Source organism: Crinia signifera, unplaced genomic scaffold, assembly GCF_055691185.1.
Source record: "Crinia signifera unplaced genomic scaffold, ASM5569118v1 HAP2_SCAFFOLD_505, whole genome shotgun sequence".
Classification (NCBI taxonomy): domain Eukaryota; kingdom Metazoa; phylum Chordata; class Amphibia; order Anura; family Myobatrachidae; genus Crinia; species Crinia signifera.
Window position 1 is genome coordinate 53,259 of NW_028142398.1, and position 20,327 is coordinate 73,585.

The following is a 20,327-nucleotide window of genomic DNA, read 5'->3' on the forward strand; positions in this document are numbered from 1 at the left end:
GATTTGGAGTATCAATTGTTTGTGCACCTTTGTATTTAGAAATGCATGCATTTGCTGCTTCAAGGTTTAACCCTTGTGCATAAATACTTTCAAATCCTGCCTCAGTGTATCATTTTGTGACTATTTCTTGACTCCTTGAATTGTACTTTCTGGAATCGAGGCAGTTAATTACTTGACGTGACACTACACTTGATATCAGCATATGCGGCCTAGCCAAAAGACCGGAAGCCTGCCTAAATTAAAGGACTTATCAATCGCTGCGACCTCCCAATAAATATGCAAACGCGCTATGTGACTTACCTACGATCTTACCACGGAAACATCAACTGGATCAAAGCAATGGAATTTTTGGACCCCCTCCCTCTCGATTTGAAATGGCTTGTTTTTTTTTTTTTTTCTTGATCTCTTATATATTTTTTTTCTTTTCTTTTTGCGCTCTCTTTTCTCTCTCTTTTGTTTTGGGAATTTTTTTTCCTCTTTATTCTCTTTTGTTTTGGGAATTTTTTTTCCTCTTCCATTTTTTTCCAAGCCCAACAATTGATGATCATTGAGAGGGGGATTTAGAAAAAGTATCACTTACCTTCTTCGGACCATCATTTGGGTGGTAACTGCCAATAAAAGAAAACATTGGCCCACCCAGCTCACCTACACATGACTGTCCTGTCTGCCTGTCTGTTCCAAGTGACTGTCTGGCTGTCAGGTTCCGCCGGATTCCGAGTGAGCAGCTTGTGATGTCATAGAGGGCAGATTGTGATGTCACACAAAGGGTCCTGCCACATGAATGCCTGTCCATCTGACTGTCTACTACTACTGCTGCTGAATGGGCTCAAAACAGGAAAGCCGTCATTGCACCTGATTGTGCAAGATTCCTCCTTCTCCTCTGCAGCAGCTAGCTGATTGATTTACTCAGCAGCAGTTCGTCAGGGACACAGGCATGCGGCAGCAAAGAGCGAGGAGACAGCTGGCTGCTGCTGCTTGCCTGTTGGTCGTCTGCCTAGTGGGTGTGTGTCTGTTGACGCGACGTCAACAGACGGGGCGGAGCACATGCAAATTTGGCCTCCTACCCAGCTGAGGCACCCTGCCCGCCCGCCGACGACCTAATCACAAAATCAGTTGGATGGCTACTCGTCCTCCGGTCCCTGTCCAGCACTTCAAGTCCTATTCATACCTGCCGTACAGCCTGGTATCTTTCAGACTGCAACGTCAAAGAAGTGATGTGTGTGTGTTAGATGTGTCCGTGGTGCTGATCTCTTCTCCACCAGTGTTGGTGGCCGAATTCCGGTTTGCGCGCTTTGCTGGGACCCCATTCGGGTTATCGCTTCTCGGCCTTTTGGCTAAGATCAAGTGTAGTATCTGTTCTTATCAGTTTAATATCTGATACGCCCCCTATCTGGGGGCCATATATTAAATGGATTTTTAGAACAGGGAGATGGAAGAAGAGCTTGCTCTGTCCACTCCACGCATTGACCTGGTATTGCAGTACTTCCAGGACCGGTGCACCTTCCTAATCTGTTATCCAAAAAAAGACTATTTCCATTCCTGGCACTTGATTTGGAGTATCAATTGTTTGTGCACCTTTGTATTTAGAAATGCATGCATTTGCTGCTTCAAGGTTTAACCCTTGTGCATAAATACTTTCAAATCCTGCCTCAGTGTATCATTTTGTGACTATTTCTTGACTCCTTGAATTGTACTTTCTGGAATCGAGGCAGTTAATTACTTGACGTGACACTACACTTGATATCAGCATATGCGGCCTAGCCAAAAGACCGGAAGCCTGCCTAAATTAAAGGACTTATCAATCGCTGCGACCTCCCAATAAATATGCAAACGCTATGTGACTTACCTACGATCTTACCACGGAAACATCAACTGGATCAAAGCAATGGAATTTTTGGACCCCCTCCCTCTCGATTTGAAATGGCTTGTTTTTTTTTTTTTTCTTGATCTCTTATATATTTTTTTTCTTTTCTTTTTGCGCTCTCTTTTCTCTCTCTTTTGTTTTGGGAATTTTTTTTCCTCTTTATTCTCTTTTGTTTTGGGAATTTTTTTTCCTCTTCCATTTTTTTCCAAGCCCAACAATTGATGATCATTGAGAGGGGGATTTAGAAAAAGTATCACTTACCTTCTTCGGACCATCATTTGGGTGGTAACTGCCAATAAAAGAAAACATTGGCCCACCCAGCTCACCTACACATGACTGTCCTGTCTGCCTGTCTGTTCCAAGTGACTGTCTGGCTGTCAGGTTCCGCCGGATTCCGAGTGAGCAGCTTGTGATGTCATAGAGGGCAGATTGTGATGTCACACAAAGGGTCCTGCCACATGAATGCCTGTCCATCTGACTGTCTACTACTACTGCTGCTGAATGGGCTCAAAACAGGAAAGCCGTCATTGCACCTGATTGTGCAAGATTCCTCCTTCTCCTCTGCAGCAGCTAGCTGATTGATTTACTCAGCAGCAGTTCGTCAGGGACACAGGCATGCGGCAGCAAAGAGCGAGGAGACAGCTGGCTGCTGCTGCTTGCCTGTTGGTCGTCTGCCTAGTGGGTGTGTGTCTGTTGACGCGACGTCAACAGACGGGGCGGAGCACATGCAAATTTGGCCTCCTACCCAGCTGAGGCACCCTGCCCGCCCGCCGACGACCTAATCACAAAATCAGTTGGATGGCTACTCGTCCTCCGGTCCCTGTCCAGCACTTCAAGTCCTATTCATACCTGCCGTACAGCCTGGTATCTTTCAGACTGCAACGTCAAAGAAGTGATGTGTGTGTGTTAGATGTGTCCGTGGTGCTGATCTCTTCTCCACCAGTGTTGGTGGCCGAATTCCGGTTTGCGCGCTTTGCTGGGACCCCATTCGGGTTATCGCTTCTCGGCCTTTTGGCTAAGATCAAGTGTAGTATCTGTTCTTATCAGTTTAATATCTGATACGCCCCCTATCTGGGGGCCATATATTAAATGGATTTTTAGAACAGGGAGATGGAAGAAGAGCTTGCTCTGTCCACTCCACGCATTGACCTGGTATTGCAGTACTTCCAGGACCGGTGCACCTTCCTAATCTGTTATCCAAAAAAAGACTATTTCCATTCCTGGCACTTGATTTGGAGTATCAATTGTTTGTGCACCTTTGTATTTAGAAATGCATGCATTTGCTGCTTCAAGGTTTAACCCTTGTGCATAAATACTTTCAAATCCTGCCTCAGTGTATCATTTTGTGACTATTTCTTGACTCCTTGAATTGTACTTTCTGGAATCGAGGCAGTTAATTACTTGACGTGACACTACACTTGATATCAGCATATGCGGCCTAGCCAAAAGACCGGAAGCCTGCCTAAATTAAAGGACTTATCAATCGCTGCGACCTCCCAATAAATATGCAAACGCTATGTGACTTACCTACGATCTTACCACGGAAACATCAACTGGATCAAAGCAATGGAATTTTTGGACCCCCTCCCTCTCGATTTGAAATGGCTTGTTTTTTTTTTTTTTTCTTGATCTCTTATATATTTTTTTTCTTTTCTTTTTGCGCTCTCTTTTCTCTCTCTTTTGTTTTGGGAATTTTTTTTCCTCTTTATTCTCTTTTGTTTTGGGAATTTTTTTTCCTCTTCCATTTTTTTCCAAGCCCAACAATTGATGATCATTGAGAGGGGGATTTAGAAAAAGTATCACTTACCTTCTTCGGACCATCATTTGGGTGGTAACTGCCAATAAAAGAAAACATTGGCCCACCCAGCTCACCTACACATGACTGTCCTGTCTGCCTGTCTGTTCCAAGTGACTGTCTGGCTGTCAGGTTCCGCCGGATTCCGAGTGAGCAGCTTGTGATGTCATAGAGGGCAGATTGTGATGTCACACAAAGGGTCCTGCCACATGAATGCCTGTCCATCTGACTGTCTACTACTACTGCTGCTGAATGGGCTCAAAACAGGAAAGCCGTCATTGCACCTGATTGTGCAAGATTCCTCCTTCTCCTCTGCAGCAGCTAGCTGATTGATTTACTCAGCAGCAGTTCGTCAGGGACACAGGCATGCGGCAGCAAAGAGCGAGGAGACAGCTGGCTGCTGCTGCTTGCCTGTTGGTCGTCTGCCTAGTGGGTGTGTGTCTGTTGACGCGACGTCAACAGACGGGGCGGAGCACATGCAAATTTGGCCTCCTACCCAGCTGAGGCACCCTGCCCGCCCGCCGACGACCTAATCACAAAATCAGTTGGATGGCTACTCGTCCTCCGGTCCCTGTCCAGCACTTCAAGTCCTATTCATACCTGCCGTACAGCCTGGTATCTTTCAGACTGCAACGTCAAAGAAGTGATGTGTGTGTGTTAGATGTGTCCGTGGTGCTGATCTCTTCTCCACCAGTGTTGGTGGCCGAATTCCGGTTTGCGCGCTTTGCTGGGACCCCATTCGGGTTATCGCTTCTCGGCCTTTTGGCTAAGATCAAGTGTAGTATCTGTTCTTATCAGTTGGGTATGGACTGGCCTCTGGCAGAGAATAGAGAAAGGTGAGACTGAGTAGCTGCTCTGATGGGCGGAGGGTGTGGGACCCCTCTGTTTTTTCCCGGGAGTAGTGAAAAGTCTCACTGAGTATCTTCACCTCTGCCTTTGGTAGGAGGTGTTGTTTCCGTAAATCCACTGGTAAGAGGGGGGGAGAAACACTGGGCCTAGTAGTTTGACTCTCTTGACGGGGTTTGTAGCCCCCGAAGGATGAGTCAGCGAAAGGCTCAGTCTAGTATCCAATCCCAGGGAGCGGAGAAAGGTTGGGACTGAGTAGATGGCTCCTGTTCCAGAGGTTCGTAGCCTCTGATGGGGAGACCGCGAAAGGCCCAGCTTAGTACCTTAACCCTGGGAGCGGAGAAACACTGGGACTGAGTAGATTGCTCTTCCGGAGGGGGTGCAGCCCCTAAGGGAGTCTTTCGAAAGGCCCAGTGGAGTACCCATTCCCATGCCAGGGGCTGGAAAATGCCTGCTGGTGAGACGGAGAAAAGCTTGGTCGGACGCTGAAGGGTCGGCTGCCTGGAGTCCGAGGCTGCACTGTGCCCCCGGGGAAACTCGGGGGTGCCGGACATGCACTGGTGTCCAAGTCACCTTGCACGAATGGCACTTGCACTGCGCACTTCCCTCTAGGTTAGCGCTTCACGTCCTTACCTGTCCTTTTGGATGGGGTAGGACAATTTTTCACACCCCCACCCCGGCCTTCTGGCTAGGGCCTTATTTTTTTCTTTTTATGATTTGCACGTTTTGCACTCCACGTTTTTTGTTAGTTTGTCACGTTTTTTCATTTGGGTAGTGCGGCTGTCCCTAACGGGCCTTCCATTCCCCAAACGTGACTGGGACTCTTCACCTTCTGGGGAGAGTCCCGGTTCCCTCGAGGGCAACCCCGAGCCGCAAGGCGGAGGGAAGCCTAAGTCGGGTCTCTCCAAAGCACGGGCTGCGGAGGACCCACCGTCCGAAACCCTTCCGGGGGTGGAGGAAAAGCGGGTCTCTCTAAGCTTCGGCGAAGAGGACCCACCGATCCCTTTTTTCCCTTCCTTGGCCTTATGGTTGAGGGGGGTTAGGGGAACCATGGGGCCTTTCTCCTTTGGGAGAGGGCCACACGTTCGTACGGCTGCCCCCTGTGCACGCGTTTAGTCACGTCACTGGTGGTGGTGGGAGCACACCTCGGGCTCCCTGAGTTTCTTCTTCAAACTCATCTGTTCTTATCAGTTTAATATCTGATACGCCCCCTATCTGGGGGCCATATATTAAATGGATTTTTAGAACAGGGAGATGGAAGAAGAGCTTGCTCTGTCCACTCCACGCATTGACCTGGTATTGCAGTACTTCCAGGACCGGTGCACCTTCCTAATCTGTTATCCAAAAAAAGACTATTTCCATTCCTGGCACTTGATTTGGAGTATCAATTGTTTGTGCACCTTTGTATTTAGAAATGCATGCATTTGCTGCTTCAAGGTTTAACCCTTGTGCATAAATACTTTCAAATCCTGCCTCAGTGTATCATTTTGTGACTATTTCTTGACTCCTTGAATTGTACTTTCTGGAATCGAGGCAGTTAATTACTTGACGTGACACTACACTTGATATCAGCATATGCGGCCTAGCCAAAAGACCGGAAGCCTGCCTAAATTAAAGGACTTATCAATCGCTGCGACCTCCCAATAAATATGCAAACGCTATGTGACTTACCTACGATCTTACCACGGAAACATCAACTGGATCAAAGCAATGGAATTTTTGGACCCCCTCCCTCTCGATTTGAAATGGCTTGTTTTTTTTTTTTTTTCTTGATCTCTTATATATTTTTTTTCTTTTCTTTTTGCGCTCTCTTTTCTCTCTCTTTTGTTTTGGGAATTTTTTTTCCTCTTTATTCTCTTTTGTTTTGGGAATTTTTTTTCCTCTTCCATTTTTTTCCAAGCCCAACAATTGATGATCATTGAGAGGGGGATTTAGAAAAAGTATCACTTACCTTCTTCGGACCATCATTTGGGTGGTAACTGCCAATAAAAGAAAACATTGGCCCACCCAGCTCACCTACACATGACTGTCCTGTCTGCCTGTCTGTTCCAAGTGACTGTCTGGCTGTCAGGTTCCGCCGGATTCCGAGTGAGCAGCTTGTGATGTCATAGAGGGCAGATTGTGATGTCACACAAAGGGTCCTGCCACATGAATGCCTGTCCATCTGACTGTCTACTACTACTGCTGCTGAATGGGCTCAAAACAGGAAAGCCGTCATTGCACCTGATTGTGCAAGATTCCTCCTTCTCCTCTGCAGCAGCTAGCTGATTGATTTACTCAGCAGCAGTTCGTCAGGGACACAGGCATGCGGCAGCAAAGAGCGAGGAGACAGCTGGCTGCTGCTGCTTGCCTGTTGGTCGTCTGCCTAGTGGGTGTGTGTCTGTTGACGCGACGTCAACAGACGGGGCGGAGCACATGCAAATTTGGCCTCCTACCCAGCTGAGGCACCCTGCCCGCCCGCCGACGACCTAATCACAAAATCAGTTGGATGGCTACTCGTCCTCCGGTCCCTGTCCAGCACTTCAAGTCCTATTCATACCTGCCGTACAGCCTGGTATCTTTCAGACTGCAACGTCAAAGAAGTGATGTGTGTGTGTTAGATGTGTCCGTGGTGCTGATCTCTTCTCCACCAGTGTTGGTGGCCGAATTCCGGTTTGCGCGCTTTGCTGGGACCCCATTCGGGTTATCGCTTCTCGGCCTTTTGGCTAAGATCAAGTGTAGTATCTGTTCTTATCAGTTTAATATCTGATACGCCCCCTATCTGGGGGCCATATATTAAATGGATTTTTAGAACAGGGAGATGGAAGAAGAGCTTGCTCTGTCCACTCCACGCATTGACCTGGTATTGCAGTACTTCCAGGACCGGTGCACCTTCCTAATCTGTTATCCAAAAAAAGACTATTTCCATTCCTGGCACTTGATTTGGAGTATCAATTGTTTGTGCACCTTTGTATTTAGAAATGCATGCATTTGCTGCTTCAAGGTTTAACCCTTGTGCATAAATACTTTCAAATCCTGCCTCAGTGTATCATTTTGTGACTATTTCTTGACTCCTTGAATTGTACTTTCTGGAATCGAGGCAGTTAATTACTTGACGTGACACTACACTTGATATCAGCATATGCGGCCTAGCCAAAAGACCGGAAGCCTGCCTAAATTAAAGGACTTATCAATCGCTGCGACCTCCCAATAAATATGCAAACGCTATGTGACTTACCTACGATCTTACCACGGAAACATCAACTGGATCAAAGCAATGGAATTTTTGGACCCCCTCCCTCTCGATTTGAAATGGCTTGTTTTTTTTTTTTTTTCTTGATCTCTTATATATTTTTTTTCTTTTCTTTTTGCGCTCTCTTTTCTCTCTCTTTTGTTTTGGGAATTTTTTTTCCTCTTTATTCTCTTTTGTTTTGGGAATTTTTTTTCCTCTTCCATTTTTTTCCAAGCCCAACAATTGATGATCATTGAGAGGGGGATTTAGAAAAAGTATCACTTACCTTCTTCGGACCATCATTTGGGTGGTAACTGCCAATAAAAGAAAACATTGGCCCACCCAGCTCACCTACACATGACTGTCCTGTCTGCCTGTCTGTTCCAAGTGACTGTCTGGCTGTCAGGTTCCGCCGGATTCCGAGTGAGCAGCTTGTGATGTCATAGAGGGCAGATTGTGATGTCACACAAAGGGTCCTGCCACATGAATGCCTGTCCATCTGACTGTCTACTACTACTGCTGCTGAATGGGCTCAAAACAGGAAAGCCGTCATTGCACCTGATTGTGCAAGATTCCTCCTTCTCCTCTGCAGCAGCTAGCTGATTGATTTACTCAGCAGCAGTTCGTCAGGGACACAGGCATGCGGCAGCAAAGAGCGAGGAGACAGCTGGCTGCTGCTGCTTGCCTGTTGGTCGTCTGCCTAGTGGGTGTGTGTCTGTTGACGCGACGTCAACAGACGGGGCGGAGCACATGCAAATTTGGCCTCCTACCCAGCTGAGGCACCCTGCCCGCCCGCCGACGACCTAATCACAAAATCAGTTGGATGGCTACTCGTCCTCCGGTCCCTGTCCAGCACTTCAAGTCCTATTCATACCTGCCGTACAGCCTGGTATCTTTCAGACTGCAACGTCAAAGAAGTGATGTGTGTGTGTTAGATGTGTCCGTGGTGCTGATCTCTTCTCCACCAGTGTTGGTGGCCGAATTCCGGTTTGCGCGCTTTGCTGGGACCCCATTCGGGTTATCGCTTCTCGGCCTTTTGGCTAAGATCAAGTGTAGTATCTGTTCTTATCAGTTTAATATCTGATACGCCCCCTATCTGGGGGCCATATATTAAATGGATTTTTAGAACAGGGAGATGGAAGAAGAGCTTGCTCTGTCCACTCCACGCATTGACCTGGTATTGCAGTACTTCCAGGACCGGTGCACCTTCCTAATCTGTTATCCAAAAAAAGACTATTTCCATTCCTGGCACTTGATTTGGAGTATCAATTGTTTGTGCACCTTTGTATTTAGAAATGCATGCATTTGCTGCTTCAAGGTTTAACCCTTGTGCATAAATACTTTCAAATCCTGCCTCAGTGTATCATTTTGTGACTATTTCTTGACTCCTTGAATTGTACTTTCTGGAATCGAGGCAGTTAATTACTTGACGTGACACTACACTTGATATCAGCATATGCGGCCTAGCCAAAAGACCGGAAGCCTGCCTAAATTAAAGGACTTATCAATCGCTGCGACCTCCCAATAAATATGCAAACGCTATGTGACTTACCTACGATCTTACCACGGAAACATCAACTGGATCAAAGCAATGGAATTTTTGGACCCCCTCCCTCTCGATTTGAAATGGCTTGTTTTTTTTTTTTTTTCTTGATCTCTTATATATTTTTTTTCTTTTCTTTTTGCGCTCTCTTTTCTCTCTCTTTTGTTTTGGGAATTTTTTTTCCTCTTTATTCTCTTTTGTTTTGGGAATTTTTTTTCCTCTTCCATTTTTTTCCAAGCCCAACAATTGATGATCATTGAGAGGGGGATTTAGAAAAAGTATCACTTACCTTCTTCGGACCATCATTTGGGTGGTAACTGCCAATAAAAGAAAACATTGGCCCACCCAGCTCACCTACACATGACTGTCCTGTCTGCCTGTCTGTTCCAAGTGACTGTCTGGCTGTCAGGTTCCGCCGGATTCCGAGTGAGCAGCTTGTGATGTCATAGAGGGCAGATTGTGATGTCACACAAAGGGTCCTGCCACATGAATGCCTGTCCATCTGACTGTCTACTACTACTGCTGCTGAATGGGCTCAAAACAGGAAAGCCGTCATTGCACCTGATTGTGCAAGATTCCTCCTTCTCCTCTGCAGCAGCTAGCTGATTGATTTACTCAGCAGCAGTTCGTCAGGGACACAGGCATGCGGCAGCAAAGAGCGAGGAGACAGCTGGCTGCTGCTGCTTGCCTGTTGGTCGTCTGCCTAGTGGGTGTGTGTCTGTTGACGCGACGTCAACAGACGGGGCGGAGCACATGCAAATTTGGCCTCCTACCCAGCTGAGGCACCCTGCCCGCCCGCCGACGACCTAATCACAAAATCAGTTGGATGGCTACTCGTCCTCCGGTCCCTGTCCAGCACTTCAAGTCCTATTCATACCTGCCGTACAGCCTGGTATCTTTCAGACTGCAACGTCAAAGAAGTGATGTGTGTGTGTTAGATGTGTCCGTGGTGCTGATCTCTTCTCCACCAGTGTTGGTGGCCGAATTCCGGTTTGCGCGCTTTGCTGGGACCCCATTCGGGTTATCGCTTCTCGGCCTTTTGGCTAAGATCAAGTGTAGTATCTGTTCTTATCAGTTTAATATCTGATACGCCCCCTATCTGGGGGCCATATATTAAATGGATTTTTAGAACAGGGAGATGGAAGAAGAGCTTGCTCTGTCCACTCCACGCATTGACCTGGTATTGCAGTACTTCCAGGACCGGTGCACCTTCCTAATCTGTTATCCAAAAAAAGACTATTTCCATTCCTGGCACTTGATTTGGAGTATCAATTGTTTGTGCACCTTTGTATTTAGAAATGCATGCATTTGCTGCTTCAAGGTTTAACCCTTGTGCATAAATACTTTCAAATCCTGCCTCAGTGTATCATTTTGTGACTATTTCTTGACTCCTTGAATTGTACTTTCTGGAATCGAGGCAGTTAATTACTTGACGTGACACTACACTTGATATCAGCATATGCGGCCTAGCCAAAAGACCGGAAGCCTGCCTAAATTAAAGGACTTATCAATCGCTGCGACCTCCCAATAAATATGCAAACGCTATGTGACTTACCTACGATCTTACCACGGAAACATCAACTGGATCAAAGCAATGGAATTTTTGGACCCCCTCCCTCTCGATTTGAAATGGCTTGTTTTTTTTTTTTTTTCTTGATCTCTTATATATTTTTTTTCTTTTCTTTTTGCGCTCTCTTTTCTCTCTCTTTTGTTTTGGGAATTTTTTTTCCTCTTTATTCTCTTTTGTTTTGGGAATTTTTTTTCCTCTTCCATTTTTTTCCAAGCCCAACAATTGATGATCATTGAGAGGGGGATTTAGAAAAAGTATCACTTACCTTCTTCGGACCATCATTTGGGTGGTAACTGCCAATAAAAGAAAACATTGGCCCACCCAGCTCACCTACACATGACTGTCCTGTCTGCCTGTCTGTTCCAAGTGACTGTCTGGCTGTCAGGTTCCGCCGGATTCCGAGTGAGCAGCTTGTGATGTCATAGAGGGCAGATTGTGATGTCACACAAAGGGTCCTGCCACATGAATGCCTGTCCATCTGACTGTCTACTACTACTGCTGCTGAATGGGCTCAAAACAGGAAAGCCGTCATTGCACCTGATTGTGCAAGATTCCTCCTTCTCCTCTGCAGCAGCTAGCTGATTGATTTACTCAGCAGCAGTTCGTCAGGGACACAGGCATGCGGCAGCAAAGAGCGAGGAGACAGCTGGCTGCTGCTGCTTGCCTGTTGGTCGTCTGCCTAGTGGGTGTGTGTCTGTTGACGCGACGTCAACAGACGGGGCGGAGCACATGCAAATTTGGCCTCCTACCCAGCTGAGGCACCCTGCCCGCCCGCCGACGACCTAATCACAAAATCAGTTGGATGGCTACTCGTCCTCCGGTCCCTGTCCAGCACTTCAAGTCCTATTCATACCTGCCGTACAGCCTGGTATCTTTCAGACTGCAACGTCAAAGAAGTGATGTGTGTGTGTTAGATGTGTCCGTGGTGCTGATCTCTTCTCCACCAGTGTTGGTGGCCGAATTCCGGTTTGCGCGCTTTGCTGGGACCCCATTCGGGTTATCGCTTCTCGGCCTTTTGGCTAAGATCAAGTGTAGTATCTGTTCTTATCAGTTTAATATCTGATACGCCCCCTATCTGGGGGCCATATATTAAATGGATTTTTAGAACAGGGAGATGGAAGAAGAGCTTGCTCTGTCCACTCCACGCATTGACCTGGTATTGCAGTACTTCCAGGACCGGTGCACCTTCCTAATCTGTTATCCAAAAAAAGACTATTTCCATTCCTGGCACTTGATTTGGAGTATCAATTGTTTGTGCACCTTTGTATTTAGAAATGCATGCATTTGCTGCTTCAAGGTTTAACCCTTGTGCATAAATACTTTCAAATCCTGCCTCAGTGTATCATTTTGTGACTATTTCTTGACTCCTTGAATTGTACTTTCTGGAATCGAGGCAGTTAATTACTTGACGTGACACTACACTTGATATCAGCATATGCGGCCTAGCCAAAAGACCGGAAGCCTGCCTAAATTAAAGGACTTATCAATCGCTGCGACCTCCCAATAAATATGCAAACGCTATGTGACTTACCTACGATCTTACCACGGAAACATCAACTGGATCAAAGCAATGGAATTTTTGGACCCCCTCCCTCTCGATTTGAAATGGCTTGTTTTTTTTTTTTTTTCTTGATCTCTTATATATTTTTTTTCTTTTCTTTTTGCGCTCTCTTTTCTCTCTCTTTTGTTTTGGGAATTTTTTTTCCTCTTTATTCTCTTTTGTTTTGGGAATTTTTTTTCCTCTTCCATTTTTTTCCAAGCCCAACAATTGATGATCATTGAGAGGGGGATTTAGAAAAAGTATCACTTACCTTCTTCGGACCATCATTTGGGTGGTAACTGCCAATAAAAGAAAACATTGGCCCACCCAGCTCACCTACACATGACTGTCCTGTCTGCCTGTCTGTTCCAAGTGACTGTCTGGCTGTCAGGTTCCGCCGGATTCCGAGTGAGCAGCTTGTGATGTCATAGAGGGCAGATTGTGATGTCACACAAAGGGTCCTGCCACATGAATGCCTGTCCATCTGACTGTCTACTACTACTGCTGCTGAATGGGCTCAAAACAGGAAAGCCGTCATTGCACCTGATTGTGCAAGATTCCTCCTTCTCCTCTGCAGCAGCTAGCTGATTGATTTACTCAGCAGCAGTTCGTCAGGGACACAGGCATGCGGCAGCAAAGAGCGAGGAGACAGCTGGCTGCTGCTGCTTGCCTGTTGGTCGTCTGCCTAGTGGGTGTGTGTCTGTTGACGCGACGTCAACAGACGGGGCGGAGCACATGCAAATTTGGCCTCCTACCCAGCTGAGGCACCCTGCCCGCCCGCCGACGACCTAATCACAAAATCAGTTGGATGGCTACTCGTCCTCCGGTCCCTGTCCAGCACTTCAAGTCCTATTCATACCTGCCGTACAGCCTGGTATCTTTCAGACTGCAACGTCAAAGAAGTGATGTGTGTGTGTTAGATGTGTCCGTGGTGCTGATCTCTTCTCCACCAGTGTTGGTGGCCGAATTCCGGTTTGCGCGCTTTGCTGGGACCCCATTCGGGTTATCGCTTCTCGGCCTTTTGGCTAAGATCAAGTGTAGTATCTGTTCTTATCAGTTTAATATCTGATACGCCCCCTATCTGGGGGCCATATATTAAATGGATTTTTAGAACAGGGAGATGGAAGAAGAGCTTGCTCTGTCCACTCCACGCATTGACCTGGTATTGCAGTACTTCCAGGACCGGTGCACCTTCCTAATCTGTTATCCAAAAAAAGACTATTTCCATTCCTGGCACTTGATTTGGAGTATCAATTGTTTGTGCACCTTTGTATTTAGAAATGCATGCATTTGCTGCTTCAAGGTTTAACCCTTGTGCATAAATACTTTCAAATCCTGCCTCAGTGTATCATTTTGTGACTATTTCTTGACTCCTTGAATTGTACTTTCTGGAATCGAGGCAGTTAATTACTTGACGTGACACTACACTTGATATCAGCATATGCGGCCTAGCCAAAAGACCGGAAGCCTGCCTAAATTAAAGGACTTATCAATCGCTGCGACCTCCCAATAAATATGCAAACGCTATGTGACTTACCTACGATCTTACCACGGAAACATCAACTGGATCAAAGCAATGGAATTTTTGGACCCCCTCCCTCTCGATTTGAAATGGCTTGTTTTTTTTTTTTTTTCTTGATCTCTTATATATTTTTTTTCTTTTCTTTTTGCGCTCTCTTTTCTCTCTCTTTTGTTTTGGGAATTTTTTTTCCTCTTTATTCTCTTTTGTTTTGGGAATTTTTTTTCCTCTTCCATTTTTTTCCAAGCCCAACAATTGATGATCATTGAGAGGGGGATTTAGAAAAAGTATCACTTACCTTCTTCGGACCATCATTTGGGTGGTAACTGCCAATAAAAGAAAACATTGGCCCACCCAGCTCACCTACACATGACTGTCCTGTCTGCCTGTCTGTTCCAAGTGACTGTCTGGCTGTCAGGTTCCGCCGGATTCCGAGTGAGCAGCTTGTGATGTCATAGAGGGCAGATTGTGATGTCACACAAAGGGTCCTGCCACATGAATGCCTGTCCATCTGACTGTCTACTACTACTGCTGCTGAATGGGCTCAAAACAGGAAAGCCGTCATTGCACCTGATTGTGCAAGATTCCTCCTTCTCCTCTGCAGCAGCTAGCTGATTGATTTACTCAGCAGCAGTTCGTCAGGGACACAGGCATGCGGCAGCAAAGAGCGAGGAGACAGCTGGCTGCTGCTGCTTGCCTGTTGGTCGTCTGCCTAGTGGGTGTGTGTCTGTTGACGCGACGTCAACAGACGGGGCGGAGCACATGCAAATTTGGCCTCCTACCCAGCTGAGGCACCCTGCCCGCCCGCCGACGACCTAATCACAAAATCAGTTGGATGGCTACTCGTCCTCCGGTCCCTGTCCAGCACTTCAAGTCCTATTCATACCTGCCGTACAGCCTGGTATCTTTCAGACTGCAACGTCAAAGAAGTGATGTGTGTGTGTTAGATGTGTCCGTGGTGCTGATCTCTTCTCCACCAGTGTTGGTGGCCGAATTCCGGTTTGCGCGCTTTGCTGGGACCCCATTCGGGTTATCGCTTCTCGGCCTTTTGGCTAAGATCAAGTGTAGTATCTGTTCTTATCAGTTTAATATCTGATACGCCCCCTATCTGGGGGCCATATATTAAATGGATTTTTAGAACAGGGAGATGGAAGAAGAGCTTGCTCTGTCCACTCCACGCATTGACCTGGTATTGCAGTACTTCCAGGACCGGTGCACCTTCCTAATCTGTTATCCAAAAAAAGACTATTTCCATTCCTGGCACTTGATTTGGAGTATCAATTGTTTGTGCACCTTTGTATTTAGAAATGCATGCATTTGCTGCTTCAAGGTTTAACCCTTGTGCATAAATACTTTCAAATCCTGCCTCAGTGTATCATTTTGTGACTATTTCTTGACTCCTTGAATTGTACTTTCTGGAATCGAGGCAGTTAATTACTTGACGTGACACTACACTTGATATCAGCATATGCGGCCTAGCCAAAAGACCGGAAGCCTGCCTAAATTAAAGGACTTATCAATCGCTGCGACCTCCCAATAAATATGCAAACGCTATGTGACTTACCTACGATCTTACCACGGAAACATCAACTGGATCAAAGCAATGGAATTTTTGGACCCCCTCCCTCTCGATTTGAAATGGCTTGTTTTTTTTTTTTTTTCTTGATCTCTTATATATTTTTTTTCTTTTCTTTTTGCGCTCTCTTTTCTCTCTCTTTTGTTTTGGGAATTTTTTTTCCTCTTTATTCTCTTTTGTTTTGGGAATTTTTTTTCCTCTTCCATTTTTTTCCAAGCCCAACAATTGATGATCATTGAGAGGGGGATTTAGAAAAAGTATCACTTACCTTCTTCGGACCATCATTTGGGTGGTAACTGCCAATAAAAGAAAACATTGGCCCACCCAGCTCACCTACACATGACTGTCCTGTCTGCCTGTCTGTTCCAAGTGACTGTCTGGCTGTCAGGTTCCGCCGGATTCCGAGTGAGCAGCTTGTGATGTCATAGAGGGCAGATTGTGATGTCACACAAAGGGTCCTGCCACATGAATGCCTGTCCATCTGACTGTCTACTACTACTGCTGCTGAATGGGCTCAAAACAGGAAAGCCGTCATTGCACCTGATTGTGCAAGATTCCTCCTTCTCCTCTGCAGCAGCTAGCTGATTGATTTACTCAGCAGCAGTTCGTCAGGGACACAGGCATGCGGCAGCAAAGAGCGAGGAGACAGCTGGCTGCTGCTGCTTGCCTGTTGGTCGTCTGCCTAGTGGGTGTGTGTCTGTTGACGCGACGTCAACAGACGGGGCGGAGCACATGCAAATTTGGCCTCCTACCCAGCTGAGGCACCCTGCCCGCCCGCCGACGACCTAATCACAAAATCAGTTGGATGGCTACTCGTCCTCCGGTCCCTGTCCAGCACTTCAAGTCCTATTCATACCTGCCGTACAGCCTGGTATCTTTCAGACTGCAACGTCAAAGAAGTGATGTGTGTGTGTTAGATGTGTCCGTGGTGCTGATCTCTTCTCCACCAGTGTTGGTGGCCGAATTCCGGTTTGCGCGCTTTGCTGGGACCCCATTCGGGTTATCGCTTCTCGGCCTTTTGGCTAAGATCAAGTGTAGTATCTGTTCTTATCAGTTTAATATCTGATACGCCCCCTATCTGGGGGCCATATATTAAATGGATTTTTAGAACAGGGAGATGGAAGAAGAGCTTGCTCTGTCCACTCCACGCATTGACCTGGTATTGCAGTACTTCCAGGACCGGTGCACCTTCCTAATCTGTTATCCAAAAAAAGACTATTTCCATTCCTGGCACTTGATTTGGAGTATCAATTGTTTGTGCACCTTTGTATTTAGAAATGCATGCATTTGCTGCTTCAAGGTTTAACCCTTGTGCATAAATACTTTCAAATCCTGCCTCAGTGTATCATTTTGTGACTATTTCTTGACTCCTTGAATTGTACTTTCTGGAATCGAGGCAGTTAATTACTTGACGTGACACTACACTTGATATCAGCATATGCGGCCTAGCCAAAAGACCGGAAGCCTGCCTAAATTAAAGGACTTATCAATCGCTGCGACCTCCCAATAAATATGCAAACGCTATGTGACTTACCTACGATCTTACCACGGAAACATCAACTGGATCAAAGCAATGGAATTTTTGGACCCCCTCCCTCTCGATTTGAAATGGCTTGTTTTTTTTTTTTTTTCTTGATCTCTTATATATTTTTTTTCTTTTCTTTTTGCGCTCTCTTTTCTCTCTCTTTTGTTTTGGGAATTTTTTTTCCTCTTTATTCTCTTTTGTTTTGGGAATTTTTTTTCCTCTTCCATTTTTTTCCAAGCCCAACAATTGATGATCATTGAGAGGGGGATTTAGAAAAAGTATCACTTACCTTCTTCGGACCATCATTTGGGTGGTAACTGCCAATAAAAGAAAACATTGGCCCACCCAGCTCACCTACACATGACTGTCCTGTCTGCCTGTCTGTTCCAAGTGACTGTCTGGCTGTCAGGTTCCGCCGGATTCCGAGTGAGCAGCTTGTGATGTCATAGAGGGCAGATTGTGATGTCACACAAAGGGTCCTGCCACATGAATGCCTGTCCATCTGACTGTCTACTACTACTGCTGCTGAATGGGCTCAAAACAGGAAAGCCGTCATTGCACCTGATTGTGCAAGATTCCTCCTTCTCCTCTGCAGCAGCTAGCTGATTGATTTACTCAGCAGCAGTTCGTCAGGGACACAGGCATGCGGCAGCAAAGAGCGAGGAGACAGCTGGCTGCTGCTGCTTGCCTGTTGGTCGTCTGCCTAGTGGGTGTGTGTCTGTTGACGCGACGTCAACAGACGGGGCGGAGCACATGCAAATTTGGCCTCCTACCCAGCTGAGGCACCCTGCCCGCCCGCCGACGACCTAATCACAAAATCAGTTGGATGGCTACTCGTCCTCCGGTCCCTGTCCAGCACTTCAAGTCCTATTCATACCTGCCGTACAGCCTGGTATCTTTCAGACTGCAACGTCAAAGAAGTGATGTGTGTGTGTTAGATGTGTCCGTGGTGCTGATCTCTTCTCCACCAGTGTTGGTGGCCGAATTCCGGTTTGCGCGCTTTGCTGGGACCCCATTCGGGTTATCGCTTCTCGGCCTTTTGGCTAAGATCAAGTGTAGTATCTGTTCTTATCAGTTTAATATCTGATACGCCCCCTATCTGGGGGCCATATATTAAATGGATTTTTAGAACAGGGAGATGGAAGAAGAGCTTGCTCTGTCCACTCCACGCATTGACCTGGTATTGCAGTACTTCCAGGACCGGTGCACCTTCCTAATCTGTTATCCAAAAAAAGACTATTTCCATTCCTGGCACTTGATTTGGAGTATCAATTGTTTGTGCACCTTTGTATTTAGAAATGCATGCATTTGCTGCTTCAAGGTTTAACCCTTGTGCATAAATACTTTCAAATCCTGCCTCAGTGTATCATTTTGTGACTATTTCTTGACTCCTTGAATTGTACTTTCTGGAATCGAGGCAGTTAATTACTTGACGTGACACTACACTTGATATCAGCATATGCGGCCTAGCCAAAAGACCGGAAGCCTGCCTAAATTAAAGGACTTATCAATCGCTGCGACCTCCCAATAAATATGCAAACGCTATGTGACTTACCTACGATCTTACCACGGAAACATCAACTGGATCAAAGCAATGGAATTTTTGGACCCCCTCCCTCTCGATTTGAAATGGCTTGTTTTTTTTTTTTTTTCTTGATCTCTTATATATTTTTTTTCTTTTCTTTTTGCGCTCTCTTTTCTCTCTCTTTTGTTTTGGGAATTTTTTTTCCTCTTTATTCTCTTTTGTTTTGGGAATTTTTTTTCCTCTTCCATTTTTTTCCAAGCCCAACAATTGATGATCATTGAGAGGGGGATTTAGAAAAAGTATCACTTACCTTCTTCGGACCATCATTTGGGTGGTAACTGCCAATAAAAGAAAACATTGGCCCACCCAGCTCACCTACACATGACTGTCCTGTCTGCCTGTCTGTTCCAAGTGACTGTCTGGCTGTCAGGTTCCGCCGGATTCCGAGTGAGCAGCTTGTGATGTCATAGAGGGCAGATTGTGATGTCACACAAAGGGTCCTGCCACATGAATGCCTGTCCATCTGACTGTCTACTACTACTGCTGCTGAATGGGCTCAAAACAGGAAAGCCGTCATTGCACCTGATTGTGCAAGATTCCTCCTTCTCCTCTGCAGCAGCTAGCTGATTGATTTACTCAGCAGCAGTTCGTCAGGGACACAGGCATGCGGCAGCAAAGAGCGAGGAGACAGCTGGCTGCTGCTGCTTGCCTGTTGGTCGTCTGCCTAGTGGGTGTGTGTCTGTTGACGCGACGTCAACAGACGGGGCGGAGCACATGCAAATTTGGCCTCCTACCCAGCTGAGGCACCCTGCCCGCCCGCCGACGACCTAATCACAAAATCAGTTGGATGGCTACTCGTCCTCCGGTCCCTGTCCAGCACTTCAAGTCCTATTCATACCTGCCGTACAGCCTGGTATCTTTCAGACTGCAACGTCAAAGAAGTGATGTGTGTGTGTTAGATGTGTCCGTGGTGCTGATCTCTTCTCCACCAGTGTTGGTGGCCGAATTCCGGTTTGCGCGCTTTGCTGGGACCCCATTCGGGTTATCGCTTCTCGGCCTTTTGGCTAAGATCAAGTGTAGTATCTGTTCTTATCAGTTTAATATCTGATACGCCCCCTATCTGGGGGCCATATATTAAATGGATTTTTAGAACAGGGAGATGGAAGAAGAGCTTGCTCTGTCCACTCCACGCATTGACCTGGTATTGCAGTACTTCCAGGACCGGTGCACCTTCCTAATCTGTTATCCAAAAAAAGACTATTTCCATTCCTGGCACTTGATTTGGAGTATCAATTGTTTGTGCACCTTTGTATTTAGAAATGCATGCATTTGCTGCTTCAAGGTTTAACCCTTGTGCATAAATACTTTCAAATCCTGCCTCAGTGTATCATTTTGTGACTATTTCTTGACTCCTTGAATTGTACTTTCTGGAATCGAGGCAGTTAATTACTTGACGTGACACTACACTTGATATCAGCATATGCGGCCTAGCCAAAAGACCGGAAGCCTGCCTAAATTAAAGGACTTATCAATCGCTGCGACCTCCCAATAAATATGCAAACGCTATGTGACTTACCTACGATCTTACCACGGAAACATCAACTGGATCAAAGCAATGGAATTTTTGGACCCCCTCCCTCTCGATTTGAAATGGCTTGTTTTTTTTTTTTTTTCTTGATCTCTTATATATTTTTTTTCTTTTCTTTTTGCGCTCTCTTTTCTCTCTCTTTTGTTTTGGGAATTTTTTTTCCTCTTTATTCTCTTTTGTTTTGGGAATTTTTTTTCCTCTTCCATTTTTTTCCAAGCCCAACAA

At 46.2% G+C, this 20,327-nt stretch overlaps 11 non-coding genes and 2 pseudogenes across 11 annotated transcripts; all 13 read left to right on the top strand.

Moving 5' to 3' along the window:
• The first annotated feature begins 1,314 nt into the window (after positions 1-1,314).
• On the top strand, positions 1,315-1,505 carry LOC146055606 (U2 spliceosomal RNA). The gene has a single exon (XR_014468796.1). It is a non-coding gene; the product is annotated as a U2 spliceosomal RNA (small nuclear RNA).
• Positions 1,506-2,859: 1,354 nt separating this feature from the next.
• On the top strand, positions 2,860-3,050 carry LOC146055607 (U2 spliceosomal RNA). The gene has a single exon (XR_014468797.1). It is a non-coding gene; the product is annotated as a U2 spliceosomal RNA (small nuclear RNA).
• Positions 3,051-4,405: 1,355 nt separating this feature from the next.
• On the top strand, positions 4,406-4,542 carry LOC146055628 (U2 spliceosomal RNA; annotated as a pseudogene).
• Positions 4,543-5,656: 1,114 nt separating this feature from the next.
• LOC146055621 (U2 spliceosomal RNA) lies at positions 5,657-5,835 on the top strand (annotated as a pseudogene).
• A 1,355-nt stretch (positions 5,836-7,190) lies between these two features.
• Positions 7,191-7,381, top strand: LOC146055608 (U2 spliceosomal RNA). Its single transcript, XR_014468798.1, has one exon. It is a non-coding gene; the product is annotated as a U2 spliceosomal RNA (small nuclear RNA).
• Positions 7,382-8,736: 1,355 nt separating this feature from the next.
• LOC146055611 (U2 spliceosomal RNA) lies at positions 8,737-8,927 on the top strand. Its single transcript, XR_014468800.1, has one exon. It is a non-coding gene; the product is annotated as a U2 spliceosomal RNA (small nuclear RNA).
• A 1,355-nt stretch (positions 8,928-10,282) lies between these two features.
• Positions 10,283-10,473, top strand: LOC146055612 (U2 spliceosomal RNA). The gene has a single exon (XR_014468801.1). It is a non-coding gene; the product is annotated as a U2 spliceosomal RNA (small nuclear RNA).
• A 1,355-nt stretch (positions 10,474-11,828) lies between these two features.
• LOC146055613 (U2 spliceosomal RNA) lies at positions 11,829-12,019 on the top strand. The gene has a single exon (XR_014468802.1). It is a non-coding gene; the product is annotated as a U2 spliceosomal RNA (small nuclear RNA).
• A 1,355-nt stretch (positions 12,020-13,374) lies between these two features.
• LOC146055614 (U2 spliceosomal RNA) lies at positions 13,375-13,565 on the top strand. The gene has a single exon (XR_014468803.1). It is a non-coding gene; the product is annotated as a U2 spliceosomal RNA (small nuclear RNA).
• A 1,355-nt stretch (positions 13,566-14,920) lies between these two features.
• Positions 14,921-15,111, top strand: LOC146055615 (U2 spliceosomal RNA). Its single transcript, XR_014468804.1, has one exon. It is a non-coding gene; the product is annotated as a U2 spliceosomal RNA (small nuclear RNA).
• A 1,355-nt stretch (positions 15,112-16,466) lies between these two features.
• On the top strand, positions 16,467-16,657 carry LOC146055616 (U2 spliceosomal RNA). The gene has a single exon (XR_014468805.1). It is a non-coding gene; the product is annotated as a U2 spliceosomal RNA (small nuclear RNA).
• A 1,355-nt stretch (positions 16,658-18,012) lies between these two features.
• On the top strand, positions 18,013-18,203 carry LOC146055617 (U2 spliceosomal RNA). The gene has a single exon (XR_014468806.1). It is a non-coding gene; the product is annotated as a U2 spliceosomal RNA (small nuclear RNA).
• Positions 18,204-19,558: 1,355 nt separating this feature from the next.
• Positions 19,559-19,749, top strand: LOC146055618 (U2 spliceosomal RNA). The gene has a single exon (XR_014468807.1). It is a non-coding gene; the product is annotated as a U2 spliceosomal RNA (small nuclear RNA).
• The last annotated feature ends 578 nt before the right edge of the window (positions 19,750-20,327 follow it).